The following is a 16,269-nucleotide window of genomic DNA, read 5'->3' as shown; positions in this document are numbered from 1 at the left end:
TCACATGAAGCAAGGAAAGTGAGGAAACAAAGAAATAAATAAACGATATAAGTAATGAAAAACTAAAATAAAATATTTTAAGAAGCATTAACAACATTAAAACAGGGCGTCATTAAATATGCTATCCATAGATATTCCAGTGTAAAGATTATTATGAAATCAACTGTAACTTCATAAGTTATAAAAGCCAATAATCTAACGATTCACAACTGCTAATTTTACGCGAATAGAACATGGCATAAGCAGTAATTCTTTAGGGTCAGTCTCTAGGGCATTGTCCTGCTTGATAGGGTCATGTCACTGTCCATTTCCTCTGCCATTCATGAGCGGCCTTTAAACCTTTAAACAGCTTCTCGATTTAGGTCACAATTGAACATACAACCTTTACGATTTTTCTGAATCGACTGAATACAATCTACAACCTTAAACAAAATACAACCTACAACCTTAAACAAGAAGTCAAATCCTACGTCATAGAACAACTTGTGTGCAACGCGAATTCTTTTAACCCTTTTCAACGATGCAACATATTGCAGTGTTCCACTTTTGCAAGCGAATTGCATAGTCACGTGATCGTTCGTCTCGGGGGAGCTGTGCAACAAGTCAGTGGATTGTATATTCTCTCTCTCTCTCTCTCTCTCTCTCTCTCTCTCTCTCTCTCTCTCTCTCTCTCTCTCCTCTCTCTCTCTCTCTCTCTCTCTCTCTCTCGTGTCGGGAATCAAATTAAATTCGATGAATCCCTTGGGGATTTTGGTAAACATGGTTGCATGAGTAAACAAAAGCCCAGACAGACATACGTACATACACACGTACATACACACACACACACACACACACACACACAATTTTAGGGCTCAGATACCTGACAAAAGATAGACCAAATATAGAAAGAAAAACTCTCACACAATTTTAGGGCCCAGACCCTAAACAAAAGATAAACCTTACAAACCCACAAACACAATTAATAGGCTCAGAAACCCTTCAACAAAAACAATTTTTGGGCGCAGAACTCCAACAAAACATAGACACAAACGCTCAAATTTTGGGCTCAGGAACCTTAAAAAATATACACAAACACACATACATACACAATTTTTGAGCTTAGAAACCCAACAAAAGATAGAAATAAACACACAATTTTGGGGCTCAGAAACTCAACAAAACACACACACAAAAACACAAACACACAATGTTTGGGCTCAGAAACCCAAGAAAACATCGACAAAAACACAATTTTAGGGCTCAGAAACCCAACAAAAGATAGACACAAACACAAACTTTTTGGGCTCAGAAACCCAACAAAAGATAGACACAAACACAAACTTTTTGGGCTCAGAAACCCAACTAAACATAGACACAAAAACACAATTTTTGGGCTCAGAAACCCAACAAAAGATAGAAAACACACAATCACAACCACACAATTTCTGGGCTCAGAATCTCAACAAAAGATAGACACAAACACAAACTTTTTGGGCTCAGAAACCCAACAAAAGATAGACACAAACACAAACTTTTTGGGCTCAAAAACCCAACAAAAGATAGAAACACACAATCACAACCACACAATTTCTGGGCTCAGAATCTCAACAAAACATAAGACACAAAAACACAATTTTTGGGCTCAGAAACCCAACTAAACATAGACACAAAAACACTATTTTTGGGCTCAGAAACCCAACAAAAAATAGAGTAGCGAGTTTCTTCCAATCTCCTTCGAACGACACCATCACCTAAGGTAAACACACCCGGCAAAATGTTCCTCTCTGGAGAGTTTTCTCTTCAATCTTAAAATGGTTACTGACTCTATGGAGGACGGAAAGTCTCCTTTCGAGAAATTGGTATTCCCTTTTTTCTCCCTCGGCGACTCTACAAATTCTATGGGCACTGATATAGTCCAGGGAGATGAACAGCCTTTCTTCTTTTTCTTCTTCTTCATCTTGTTGTTGTTGTTGTTATTGTTGTTGTTGTTCTTCTTCTTCTTCTTGGTGCTGTTGTTGTTGTTCTTCTTCGTCTTGTTGTTGTTGTTGTTCTTCTTCTTCTTGGTGTTGTTGTTGCTGTTCTTCTTCATCTTGTTGTTGGTGATGTTCTTGGTGTTGTTGATGTTCTTCTTCTTCTTCATCTTGTTGCTGTTGTTGTTTTGTTTTTGTTGTTGTTGTTTTTCTTCTTCTTCTTGGTGTTGTTGTTGCCATTCTTCTTCATCTTGTTGTTGTTGTTGTTCTTGGTGGTGTTGTTGTTGATCTTCTTCTTCATCTTGTTGTTGTTGTTGTTCTTCTTCTTCTTCTTCTCGCTGTTAAATGTAGAGATGAATGGATGATGGCAAATTGCATTGAAGTAAATTGCACATTCATGTTGATAGGAAAGAGTCAGTTGCAAAACAACAAATGCATCCCTTTCTAGTTCACTGTAGGATAAAGGTCTCAGTCACGTCCTTATTCATGTCTGGGGTTTAGCTATTTTTCATCACCACGCTGGCCAGTAGGGATTGGTGATGGTGGGAGATCTTCGTCTAATCACAGCAAACAAACTTTGTATGGGTGGCCCTGACTAGTACAGCTTTGTTGATCATGGTGATACACAAACCTTTTCACCATGTTAAGGTATCTCTACTCTCTCTCTCTCTCTCTCTCTCTCTCTCTCTCTCTCTCTCTCTCTCTCTCTCTCTCTCTCCTCTCTCTCTCTCTCTCTCTCTCACTTTAATTCGATTACTTTAATATTCGTTTTCATTTCTTGGTATTAAATTGTTGCCATTTTATTTTTTCTATAAATCTACTAATAAAAATACATAACTGCGAGCATTCTTCAAAGCATAAAAATCATTTTATATATAAAATTAGGACAAAAATCATATTTCACAGACAAGATATCTTAGGTATCAAATGGAATAAAAATACATACGAAAATGTAAAATAAAAAGTTTCCATTATAAGTTTTTTTCTAGATTATATATCAAATATCTGTTTTAATGTTGTTAAAGTTTTTAAAATATTTTATTTCAACTGTTCATTACTTCTTATATCGTTTATTTATTTCCTTATTTCCTTTCCTCACTGAGGCTATTTTCCCTGTTGAAGCCTTTGGGCTTATAGCATCTTGCTTCTCCAACTAGGGTTGTAGCTTAGCTATAATAATAATAACAATAATAATAGAAATAATAATAATAATAATAATAATAATAATAATAATAATAATAATAATGTGTTAGAAGTATTATTATTTCTGAAAACTATTTTAGAAGCGAACTACATTAATTCCATTTGCTCCCCGACTTTACTTCTCTTGTCCAGTTTGCCCTGGCAAGCAGGACAATGCCCTAGAGACTGACTATATTTAAATATGATCAGCAACCAAGCTAGGACCAGGGAGGGCCAGGCAATGGCTGTTGATGACTCTGAAGGTAGACCTATTGGCTCCCCGTTAGCTCACAAGGATGGTGAGGTTGCAGACACTAAAGGAACTAAAGAGTTTGGGCGGGACTCGAACCCCAGTCTGGCGATCACCAGGCATTTTTGAATACTGGACCACATTCACCATTCACTCCTTCAATAACAGTACTCCACCTTATTACATATTACGAAATTCAACTTCATTACTACAATTTTAAATAACTAATTATTATTATTATTATTATTATTATTATTTTTGTTGTTACTATCATTATTAATTGTTAAGCTACAAACCTAGCTAGAAAAACAGAATGCTATAAGCACAGGGGCTCCAAGAAGGAAAATAGCGCAGTGAGGAAAGGAGACAAGGAAAAATAAAACATTTTAAGAATACTAACAATAAAATAAATATCTCCTAAAAAAAAAAAAAAAAAAAAAAAAAAAAAAAAAAAAAAAAAGAAAAGTAAGATGGCATAGTGTGCCCGAGTGTACTGTGACGGCCAAGAGAAAGGTTATGACTCAAAGGCAGGATGCATTCAACTGAGTACTTTATTAAAGAACACTCTCCTTTATATAGAAAACCTCAAGGCAACAGGAAAATACATGTTCGAGAAAATGACAATGTTACATAGGCGACACACAGACATGATTATTCAGGTTCTTTTTAGTGCGAGGGAAGAGCGCAGATACAAGCATAATATATACAAAATAATTTATGTACGATCGTGTGACACACGGTTGGTACATGGCTTCCCCCCCTAAAAATGACATACTGTACATGTTAAATAGGGCGCCCTGATCTAGAGAGGCAAACTGTAGGCGGGTCATCTGGCAGTAGATAAGCAGGTTTTAGACGATCAATGGAGACCCAGTCTTCTTTGCCACGAATGTTTAGTAGGAATGCTTTCGGACTGCGTCGGATTACAAGGAAAGGGGCGTTAGCGGTGGCTTGGTAGAGTCGTTGCGCAGGAAGATGTGCGTTGCAGAATGCAAGTCTGTTGGTATGTGATGCTTCGCTAGGGGCATGTAAGTCTGGCGGCATGGAGTAAATTTTCCCACGACGTGACGTATGCGCTGGAGATCATCAGAGGAGATTGTAGAAGGAAAAAATTCGGCAGTTACGACCAACGGGTCGCCATACACCATTTCAGCTGCCGAGACGTCGAGGGCGTCTTTAGGAGTGGTCCTTAGTCCCAGAAGGACCCAGGGAAGCTGAGTAAACCAGTTTGAATCCTTGCAGCGGGACATCAAAGCTGCTTTAAGAGTGCGATGAAAGCGTTCAACCATTCCATTGGCAGCGGGGTTATAGGCCGTTATCTGATGTAGGGTGATGCCCAGGAGATTCGCTAATGATGTCCACAATTGAGAGGTGAAAGTGGTTCCTCTGTCAGAAGTAATATGCTCAGGGATACCAAATCTTGCAATCCATCCAGAGAGTAAGGCAGATGTACATGAGGTGGACGTTGCAGTTTCCATGGGAATGGCTTAAGGCCAACGGGTGGAGCGGTTGATGATGGTAAACAAGTAACGATGTCCTTGTGATGTGGGTAGGGGGCCCACAACGTCGACGTGAATGTGTGCGAAACGACGCTGAGGTTGAGGAAAGGTGCCCACTCCTGAATCCGTGTGTCGATGTACTTTGGAAGTTTGGCAAGAAGTACACGCACGGACCCAATCCTTAGCATCCTTAGAAATGCCGTGCCAAATGAACTTTGCCTTCAGCAGCTGTGCAGTAGAACGGCACGAGGGATGTGAAAGGCCGTGAATGAAATCAAACACCTGTCGGCGCATGGTAGCAGGAATCCAAGGTCATGGTCTGCCAGTACTAACGTCACAGAGGAGGGTGGTGAAGGAGTAGTCGAGGGGGAAGTCTTCCCAACGGAGGGACGTGCAGGATGTCCTACATGCTTGATATTCTGGATCCGTCGTTGGGCTTCAGCCAGGGCGTTGTAATCCAATACCAGTTGAACGGCAGCCAACGTGTTTCTTGACAGGGTATCGGCAACGGGATTCATTTTCCCAAGGACGTATTGAAGGGTGCAATTGTATTCAGCCACGGCAGAGAGATGTCGGCGTTGCCGGGCGGACCAGGCATCAGACTGTCGAGTAAAGGCGTGCACCAGAGGCATATGGTCTGTGCGAATGACGAAGGGCATACCTTCTAAGAAATGACGAAAGTGACGGACAGCCAAGTGCACTGCCAGCAATGCTCGATGAAGGTAGGATAGCCCGATTCTGCCTTGGACAGTTTTCTGCTGAAGAAGGCCAATGGGCGGGGCGAGCCGTTGACCACCTGCTCGAGTACTGCACCAATAGCGACGTTGCTGGCATCGGTGGAGAGAAGGAGAGGGGCATATGGGATAGGAAAAGTGAGAGCCGCAGCAGTTGATAGGGCCTTCTTAGCATTGCAGAAGGCTGCTTCTTGAAGGGGACCCCACTTCAGGTCCTTTGGCTTGCCCTTGAGGGAGGCATAGAAGGGAGCAAGAGTGGCGGCAATGGCTGGCAGAAAACGGTGATAATAGTTGATCATGCCCAAGAATTCCTGCAGAGCTTTGACGATCGAGGGCACGGGGAAGTTCTGAATGGCTGCTACCTTCTCAGGGAGGGGGTGGAGTCCTTCAGGAGTGATACGGTGCCCTAAGAACGACACTTCGTTGGCGCCAAAGGTACACTTGTCGTACCGGACTACAAGGCCGTTTTGTTGCAGGCGGTCGAGCACGATGCGCAGGTGACGGAGGTGTTCCTCTTTTGAGGAGGAGAACACAAGTATGTCGTCCACATAACATACACAGAAAGGGAGGTCCCCTAAGATGCCATCCATGAGACGTTGAAACGTGGCCCCAGCATTACGACGGCCAAAACAGGAGTAATTGAAGCTGTATGTACCAAACGGAGTGGTGATGGCAGTCTTGGGGATGTCTTCTGGGTTCATAGGCACCTGATAATACCCCTTCAGGAGATCGAGCATAGAGAAAACCTTTGCTTTGTGCAGGTAGGAGGTCACGTCGGCAATGTTTGGAAGGGGGTAGTGATCCGGTTCTGTTTGCATGTACAGGCGCCTGTAATCCCCGCACGGACGGAGGGAGCCGTCTTTCTTCAGAACGATGTGTAAGGGTGACGACCATGGGCTGGAGTCCTTTTGGCAAAGGCCCATTTTCTCCATTTTGGCGAACGTCTGTTTGGCGGCTGCCAATCGTTCCGGTGGCAGACGTCTGAATTTTGCGAAGACTGGGGGTCCCGTCGTCTTGATATGGTGATAAATACCGTGCTTGTCAGGAACCATGAGCGTTTGACGAAGTTCTGGACGGAAAACTTCCGGGTACGACGTGAGGAGGTGTGCGTAGTCATCCGTGGGTGCACTCATGTGCAGAGCAAGGTTAGAGGGGGCGGGTTGAAGAGGTGTCGACAAGTACGAGTCTGCGTTGACCAATCGTCGGTGGGCGACATCGACCAGAAGGTGGAAATGAGAGAGGAAATCCGCACCGAGGATTGGCATTGTGACGTCAGCAACGAGAAACTTCCCATTGAATTTACCGTTTCCGAACGATAATGTGAGGTTCTCGTAACCGTAGGTGGGTATCGCAGATCCATTGGCAGCTACCAAGCGGACGTCGGCAGATGTAGACAGACAACGTCATGTCTTGAACAGTTTCCTTGGCAAAAGAGAACGACAAGCACCCGTGTCTACCAAAAATCGCACACCCGTTCCTGCATCATGTAAAAAGAAAAGATTAGAAACATGGGAGGCCACCGCCAACGAGCGATGGCCTACTTACACGTTTTTTGGCCACTGACAATCCTCGACACATTTCTTCGCGGTTGCCCCGAATCTGAAGTGGTAGTAGCAAAACACGGGGTAGGCGTGTATGTCCTACGGCATTCCTGTCAGCTTCGGTTGACGTTGAATAGGCATCCTCTTCGTCAGGGGTGGAGGCGTTGATGGAGGTCTTGAAGTGGCTGTCCATAAGGGCGTCGGCTTTGGTCATCAAGTCCTTTATGGGTAAACTATCGACATCGGGTATGGTAGCGCGTATAGGTCCGGGTAAACGGAGTATCCAAAGGGCACGAAGTAGGTTCACCTCACGAGGAGAGCTGTCTGCGGCAGGTTGAAGGCGAGTGATACTGGTCATTTCCCTGAGGGCAAGCAAAGCCCTTTGGTCCCCCAACAGTAGTTGAGAGAGCTGAAAAAGCTTTGCTATACGGGCGGCTGGCGACGGCGAGTACTGCTGCAGAAGGTATGTTTTGAGGGCGTCATATGCTATTGGGGTGTCTCCTTGTTCACAAAGCCAGTCGGATATTTCTGGGAAGGTGTCCTCGGGTATCACCGCTAGAACATAATCTGCTTTGGTGGTTGAGCGAGTCACGCTGTTGATGCGAAACTGGACTTCTGCGCGCTGAAACCAAGCAAACGCCTCTCCGCTGGCGAACGGTGAAAGTTTCAATGGAACAGCCGCAGCGCCAACTTCTGTAGAGTCGACTTCCTGGGTCACCAATGTGACGGCCGAGAGAAAGGTTATGACTCAAAGGCAGGATACAATCAACTGAGTACTTTATTAAAGAACACTCTCCTTTATATACAAAACCTCAAGGCAACAGGAAAATACATGTTAGAGAAAATGACAATGTTACATAGGCGACACACAGACATGATTATTCAGGTTCTTTTTAGTGCGAGGGAAGAGCGCAGATACAAGCATAATATATACAAAATAATTTATGCACGATCGTGTGACACACAGTTGGTCAGTACCCTCATGGAAGAGAACACTACCCAAGAGAACAATGGTTTGATTTTGTAGTGTCCTTCTCCTAGAAGAGCTGCTGACCATAGCTAAATAGTCTCTTCTATCCTTACCAAGAGGAAAGTAACCACTGAACAATTACAGTGCAGTAACCCCATGGGTGAAGAAGAATTGTTTGGTAATCTCAGTGTTGTCAGATATAAGAACAGAGAAGAGAATATGTAAAGAATAGGCAAGACTATTCGCTGTGTGTGTGTAGGCAAAAGAAAATGGGCCGTAACCAGAGAAGGATCAAATGTATTACTGTCTGGACAGTCAAAGGAGCTCATAACTCTCTAGCGGTAGTATCTGCATCCTTCATTTAAATCAGTTCCAGTATATAACTTTCGAACGACGGAATTAATTCGCCATTACCATCATTGCAATGTCGCTCTGTGCAATTCTCCTATTATTTCATTTATTCAAATTGCTTCACTTGGTTATGCTCCTATGCTAATGTTTCAGTCTGCTGTAGTTCCATGTGTGAGTTAGATCTTAGTTAAATTTGGAGTTGAGCAACATGGACATAGTTTCTCTCTATTTATAAGACAAGCTTACCGATGTTTTAACCTTTCTTTAGTCAATTTATTTACTTAAGTTCTCTTCAATATAGTTTGTATTGTTTTGAAAGATACTTGATAAATCTAGTCTCCAAGAAATATATGAAATTCGGATGATAGGGTAAGACTTGCTTCCCAAGAGAGGATTTTTTTCCGCACGGGAAAATTTCCGTTCATTAAGAGGCATGTTTTCGCACAAGCGGATTTCCACCGAGCGGCTAATAAGCCGCCACACTGGAACAGTGCAGATTAGCAGTGAATATATAGAAAATTACTGCGGCAACATGTGAAAGGCCCTTATTCGGCTTCAGTGACTTTTGATCCGCGCGGCAAGAAACCGCTTGTGTGAAGCAAGTCAAAGGCATCTACACTTCTAGTTAGGTTAAATACATAGGGTTGTGGTGCCCAATGTGGTAACGTCCCTGGCTGGTGAACGCCAGACCAATGTTCGAGTCCCGCTCAAACTCGTTAGTTCCTCTAGTCACTGCATCCTCACTATCCTTGTGAGCTAAGGATGGGGGGGGGCCCTTATAAGTCTATCTGCTCAGTCATCAGCAGCCATTCCCTAGCACTCCTTGGTCCTAGCTTGGGTGGAGATGGGGCTTGGGCGCTAATCATCAGTCTCTGGGGCATTGTCCCGTTCGATAGGGCAACGTCACTGTCAAGTTTCCACCTTTTTTCTAAATCCTATTCGGTATGAAATTCTTTCTCTATGTAACCTTTTACCATTTCTCATTAAATCTGGACAGAAGCTCAAAACTTACATCAATCAGTCTTTAATGACATTATCGCTTAAGGCTCCTGCTTGTACACTGAATCACATCTGGTATGAATTTAGCTATCTAACCTTTTAACCTGTCTCACCAACCCCCCGGCGTCAATGACCTTAGATGTCAGGATGCCTGAAAACTTTAAATCATTCATTCATTCATTCACCAACCCCATGAAAATACCATCAAATTTATATGGCAAATAATTTCTAATTTCAGTGCTGTTACTGTTCTTAAAGTATTTCATTTTTCCTTATCCTCGTTGGATCCCTCGAGCTTATAGCATCCTGCTTTTCCAACTAGGGTTGTAGCTTAGCAATTAATAATAATAATAATAATAATAATAATAATAATAATAATAATAATAATAATAATTGGATCTTTCGAGCTTATAGCATTCTGCTTTTCCAACTAGGGTTGTAGCTTAGCAATTAATAATAATAATAATAATAATAATAATAATAATAATAATAATAATAATAATAATAATAATTGGATCTTTCGAGCTTATAGCATTCTGCTTTTCCAACTAGGGTTGTAGCTTAGCAATTAATAATAATAATAATAATAATAATAATAATTGGATCTTTCGAGCTTATAGCATCCTGCTTTTCCAACTAGGGTTGTAGCTTAGCAATTAATAATAATAATAATAATAATAATAATAATAATAATAATAATAATAATAATAATAATAATAATTGTATCTTTCGAGCTTATAGCATCCTGCTTTTCCAACTAGGGTTGTAGCTTAGCAATTAATAATAATAATAATAATAATAATAATAATAATAATAATAATAATAATAATAATAACAATAATAATAATAATACTAACAATAATGATAATAATAGTAATATTATTAATAATAAAATAATGATAATTATTTACATTAACCTCCATTACCTCACTCATTGCCTTATAACACCATTAAATAATGTATATTACCCTAATTTCTGGATAAACATAAGTATAGCTGCCTTGAACAAGGTACATTGACCCCCCAGCCCTTCCTTAGACTTCAGTGTAACACTTTGAATTATATATTTTACCCTTATCCTTTTAACATTCATTCACCTTCATCATTTCAAAAGGACCTCATCCCTTAAAGGGTTGCGGTGGCCGATGTGGTAACGTCCCTGACTGGTGAACGCCAGACTAATGTTCGAGTCCCGCTCAAAACTCGTTAGTTCCTTTGGTCACTGCAATCTCACCATCCTTGTGAGCTAATGATGGGAGGTTTTGGAGAGCTGATAGGTCTATCTGCTCAGTCATTGGCAGCCATTGCCTGGCCCTCCTTGGTCCTAGCTTGGGTGGAGAGGGGGCTTAGGCGCTGATTATAAATCTCTATAATCAGTCTCTGGGGCATTGTCCTGCTTGATAGGACAATGTCACTGTCCCTTGCCTCTGTCATCCATGAGAGGCCTTTAAACCTTTAGTCAACAAACCTCGATTTAATAACACTAAGTAATCTTGCACTAAACAATCTTTCATAAAAATAATCTTATAATATAAAATTGCAAATGGAAATACGACAAATTCCAGAGTGAATTAGTTAATAAAGATGAAATTCCAGAGTGAATTAGTTAATAAAGATGAAATTCCAGAGTGAATTAGTTAATGAAGATGAAATTCCAGAGTGAATTAGTTAATGAAGATGAAATTCCAGAGTGAATTAGTTAATAAAGATGAAATTCCAGAGTGAATTAGTTAATGAAGATGAAATTCCAGAGTGAATTAGTTAATAAAGATGAAATTCCAGAGTGAATTAGTTAATGAAGATGAAATTCCAGAGTGAATTAGTTAATGAAGATGAAATTCCAGAGTGAATTAGTTAATAAAGATGAAATTCCAGAGTGAATTAGTTAATAAAGATGAAATTCCAGAGTGAATTAGTTAATAAAGATGAAATTCCAGAGTGAATTAGTTAATAAAGATGAAATTCCAGAGTGAATTAGTTAATGAAGATGAAATTCCAGAGTGAATTAGTTAATAAAGATGAAATTCCAGAGTGAATTAGTTAATGAAGATGAAATTCCAGAGTAAATTAGTTAATGAAGATGAAATTCCAGAGTGAATTAGTTAATAAAGATGAAATTCCAGAGTGAATTAGTTAATAAAGATGAAATTCCAGAGTGAATTAGTTAATAAAGATGAAATTCCAGAGTGAATTAGTTAATGAAGATGAAATTCCTGAGTGAATTAGTTAATAAAGATGAAATTCCAGAGTGAATTAGTTAATGAAGATGAAATTCCAGAGTGAAATAGTTAATAAAGATGAAATTCCAGAGTGAATTAGTTAATGAAGATGAAATTCATGAGGGAATTAGTTAATGAAGATGAAATTCCACAGTGAATTAGATAATGAAGATGAAATTCATGAGGGAATTAGTTAATGAAGATGAAATTCCAGAGTGAATTAGTTAATAAAGATGAAATTCCAGAGTGAATTAGTTAATAAAGATGAAATTCCAGAGTGAATTAGTTAATGAAGATGAAATTCCAGAGTGAATTAGTTAATAAAGATGAAATTCCAGAGTGAATTAGTTAATAAAGATGAAATTCCAGAGTGAATTAGTTAATAAAGATGAAATTCCAGAGTGAATTAGTTAATGAAGATGAAATTCCAGAGTGAATTAGTTAATAAAGATGAAATTCCAGAGTGAATTAGTTAATGAAGATGAAATTCCAGAGTGAATTAGTTAATGAAGATGAAATTCCACAGTGAATTAGATAATGAAGATGAAATTCCAGAGTGAATTAGTTAATGAAGATGAAAGTCCAGAGTGAATTAGTTAATGAAGATGAAAGTCCAGAGTGAATTAGTTAATGAAGATGAAATTCCAGAGGGAATTAGTTAAGGAAGATGAAATTCCAGAGTGAATTAGTTAATGAAGATGAAATTCCAGAGGGAATTATTTAATGAAGATGAAATTCCAGAGTGAATTAGTTAATGAAGATAAAATTCCAGATGAAGATGAAATTTCATAGTGAATTAGTTAATGACGATGAAATTCCAGAGTGAATTAGTTAATGAAGATGAAATTCCAGAGTGAATTAGTTAATGAAGATGAAATTCTAGAGTGAATTAGATAATGAAGATGAAATTCCAGAGTGAATTAGTTAATGAAGATGAAATTCCAGAGTGAATTAGTTAATGAAGATGAAATTCCAGAGGGAATTAGTTAATGAAGATTAAATTCCACAGTGAATTAGTTAAGGAAGATGAAATTCCAGAGTGAATTAGATAATGAAGATGAAATTCCAGAGGGAATTAGTTCATGAAGATGAAATTCCAGAGGGAATTAGTTAATGAAGATTAAATTCCACAGTGAATTAGTTAAGGAAGATGAAATTCCAGAGTGAATTAGTTATTGAAGATGAAATTCCAGAGTGAATTAGTTCATGAAGATGAAATTCCAGAGTGAATTACTTAATGAAGATGAAATTCCAGAGTGAATTAGTTAATGAAGATGAAATTCCAGAGTGAATTACTTAATGAAGATGAAATTCCAGAGTGAATTAGTTAATGCAGATGAAATTCCAGAGTGAATTAGTTAATGAAGATGAAATTCCAGAGGGAATTAGTTAATGAAGATTAAATTCCACAGTGAATTAGTTAAGGAAGATGAAATTCCAGAGTGAATTAGATAATGAAGATGAAATTCCAGAGGGAATTAGTTCATGAAGATGAAATTCCAGAGGGAATTAGTTAATGAAGATTAAATTCCACAGTGAATTAGTTAAGGAAGATGAAATTCCAGAGTGAATTAGTTATTGAAGATGAAATTCCAGAGTGAATTAGTTCATGAAGATGAAATTCCAGAGTGAATTACTTAATGAAGATGAAATTCCAGAGTGAATTAGTTAATGAAGATGAAATTCCAGAGTGAATTACTTAATGAAGATGAAATTCCAGAGTGAATTACTTAATGAAGATGAAATTCCAGAGTGAATTAGTTAATGAAGATGAAATTCCAGAGTGAATTAGATAATGAAGATGAAATTCCAGAGTGAATTAGTTAATAAAGATGAAATTCCAGAGTGAATTAGTTATTGAAGATGAAATTCCAGAGTGAATTAGTTCATGAAGATGAAATTCCAGAGTGAATTACTTAATGAAGATGAAATTCCAGAGTGAATTAGTTAATGAAGATGAAATTCCAGAGGGAATCAGTTAAGGAAGAGGAAATTCTAGAGTGAATCAGTTAATGAAGATGAAATTACAGAGTGAATTAGTTGAGGAAGATGAAATTCCAGAGTGAATTAGTTATTGAAGATGAAATTCCAGAGTGAATTAGTTCATGAAGATGAAATTCCAGAGTGAATTACTTAATGAAGATGAAATTCCTGAGTGAATTAGTTAATGAAGATGAAATTCCAGAGTGAATTAGTTAATGAAGATGAAATTCCAGAGTGAATTAGATAATGAAGATGAAATTCCAGAGTGAATTAGTTCATGAAGATGAAATTCCAGAGGGAATCAGTTAAGGAAGAGGAAATTCTAGAGTGAATCAGTTAATGAAGATGAAATTCCAGAGTGAATTAGTTAATGAAGATGAAATTCCAGAGTGAATTACTTAATGAAGATGAAATTCCAGAGTGAATTAGTTAATGAAGATGAAATTCCAGAGTGAATTAGATAATGAAGATGAAATTCCAGAGTGAATCAGTTAATGAAATGAAATTCCAGAGTGAATCAGTTAATGAAGATGAAATTCCAGAGTGAATTAGTTAATGAAGATGAAATTCCACAGTAAATTAGATAATGAAGATGAAATTCCAGAGTGAATTAGTTAATGAAGATGAAATTCCAGAGTGAATTAGTTAATGAAGATGAAATTCCAGAGTGAATTAGTTAATGAAGATGAAATTCCAGAGGGAATTAGTTAATGAAGATTAAATTCCAGAGTGAATTAGTTAATGAAGATGAAATTCCACAGTAAATTAGTTAATGAGGATGAAATTCCAGAGTGAATCAGTTAATGAAGATGAAATTCCACAGTAAAATTAGTTAATGAAGATGAAATTCCAGAGTGAATTAGTTAATGAAGAGGAAATTCCAGAGTGAATTAGTTAATGAAGATGAAATTCCAGAGTGAATCAGTTAAGGAAGATGAAATTCCAGAGGGAATCAGTTAAGGAAGAGGAAATTCCAGAGGGAATCAGTTAAGGAAGAGGAAATTCCAGAGTGAATTAGTTAATGAAGATGAAATTCCACAGTAAATTAGTTAATGAAGATGAAATTCCATAGTGAATTAGTTAATGAAGATGAAATTCCAGAGTGAATTAGTTAATGAAGATGAAATTCCACAGTGAATTAGTTAATGAAGATGAAATTCCACAGTGAATTAGTTAATGAAGATGAAATTCCAGAGTGAATTAGTTAATGAAGATGAAATTCCACAGTGAATTAGTTAATGAAGATGAAATTCCAGAGTGAATTAGTTAATGAAGATGAAATTCCAGAGTGAATTAGTTAATGAAGATGAAATTCCAGAGGGAATTAGTTAATGAAGATGAAATTCCAGAGGGAATCAGTTAATGAAGATGAATTTCCAGAGTGAATTAGTTAATGAAGATGAAATTACAGAGTGAATTAGTTAATGAAGATGAAATTCCAGAGTGAATTAGTTAATGAAGATGAAATTCCACAGTGAATTAGTTGATGAAGATGAAATTCCAGAGTGAATTAGTTAATGAAGATGAAATTCCAGAGGGAATTAGTTGATGAAGATGAAATTCCAGAGTGAATTAGTTGATGAAGATGAAATTCCAGAGTGATATAGATAATGAAGATGAAATTCCAGAGTGAATTAGTTAATGAAGATAAAATTCTAGAGTGAATTAGATAATGAAGATGAAATTCCAGAGTGAATTAGTTAATGAAGATGAAATTCCAGAGTGAATCACTTAATGAAGATGAAATTCCAGAGTGAATTAGTTAATGAAGATGAAATTCCACAGTGAATTAGATAATGAAGATGAAATTCCAGAGTGAATTAGTTAAGGAAGATGAAATTCCAGAGTGAATTAGTTAATGAAGATGAAATTCCAAAGTGAATTAGATAATGAAGATGAAATTCCATGATTATCATTTGGGGGCCAAAATAAAGTTTCGAATTGACACAAACGACATCAGAAAAAGTTATGCTCAAAGTTTAAGGAGTTTTCTCAATTGCATCCTGTTAGTTTACACTGGAACATTTCCAAACGTGATTTTAATATTCGAATAAAATTTTTTGAAAAATATAATAAAAAAATAACTTTTTTATTTATTCAATTCGAAATAAATCGTGTTTAACGATCAAACTAACGTATGGTGAAAATAAAAGGCAAACAGGACGTTGATGTTCAAACAATTTGCAAATGCAGTAAATGATAATTGGCTTAGAGCTGAAATCATATCTAAATTCAAACCACTATTAATAAAGTTAGAACTATTTGCTTTTACCTGTTTTTGTTCATCAATAAATTGTCAAAAAAATGCATACAAACATATTATTATTATTATTATTATTATTATTATTATTATTATTATTATTATTGTTGTTGTTGTTGTTGTTGTTGTTGTTGTTATTACCAGCAAAGCTACCATTCTAGTTAAAAAAATAGCCCAATAAGGACAGGAAATAAAGACATAAAATACTGTGGCCGTGTATACCCTCAAACAAGACAACTCTAACCAAGAGAGTGGTATACCATGTATACCATGGTACAGAGGCTATGGCACTACCCAAAACTAGAAAACAATAGTTTGATTTTGGAGTG

This window comes from Palaemon carinicauda, chromosome 29, assembly GCF_036898095.1.
Source record: "Palaemon carinicauda isolate YSFRI2023 chromosome 29, ASM3689809v2, whole genome shotgun sequence".
Lineage (NCBI taxonomy): Eukaryota > Metazoa > Arthropoda > Malacostraca > Decapoda > Palaemonidae > Palaemon > Palaemon carinicauda.
This window is presented reverse-complemented; position numbering follows the sequence as displayed.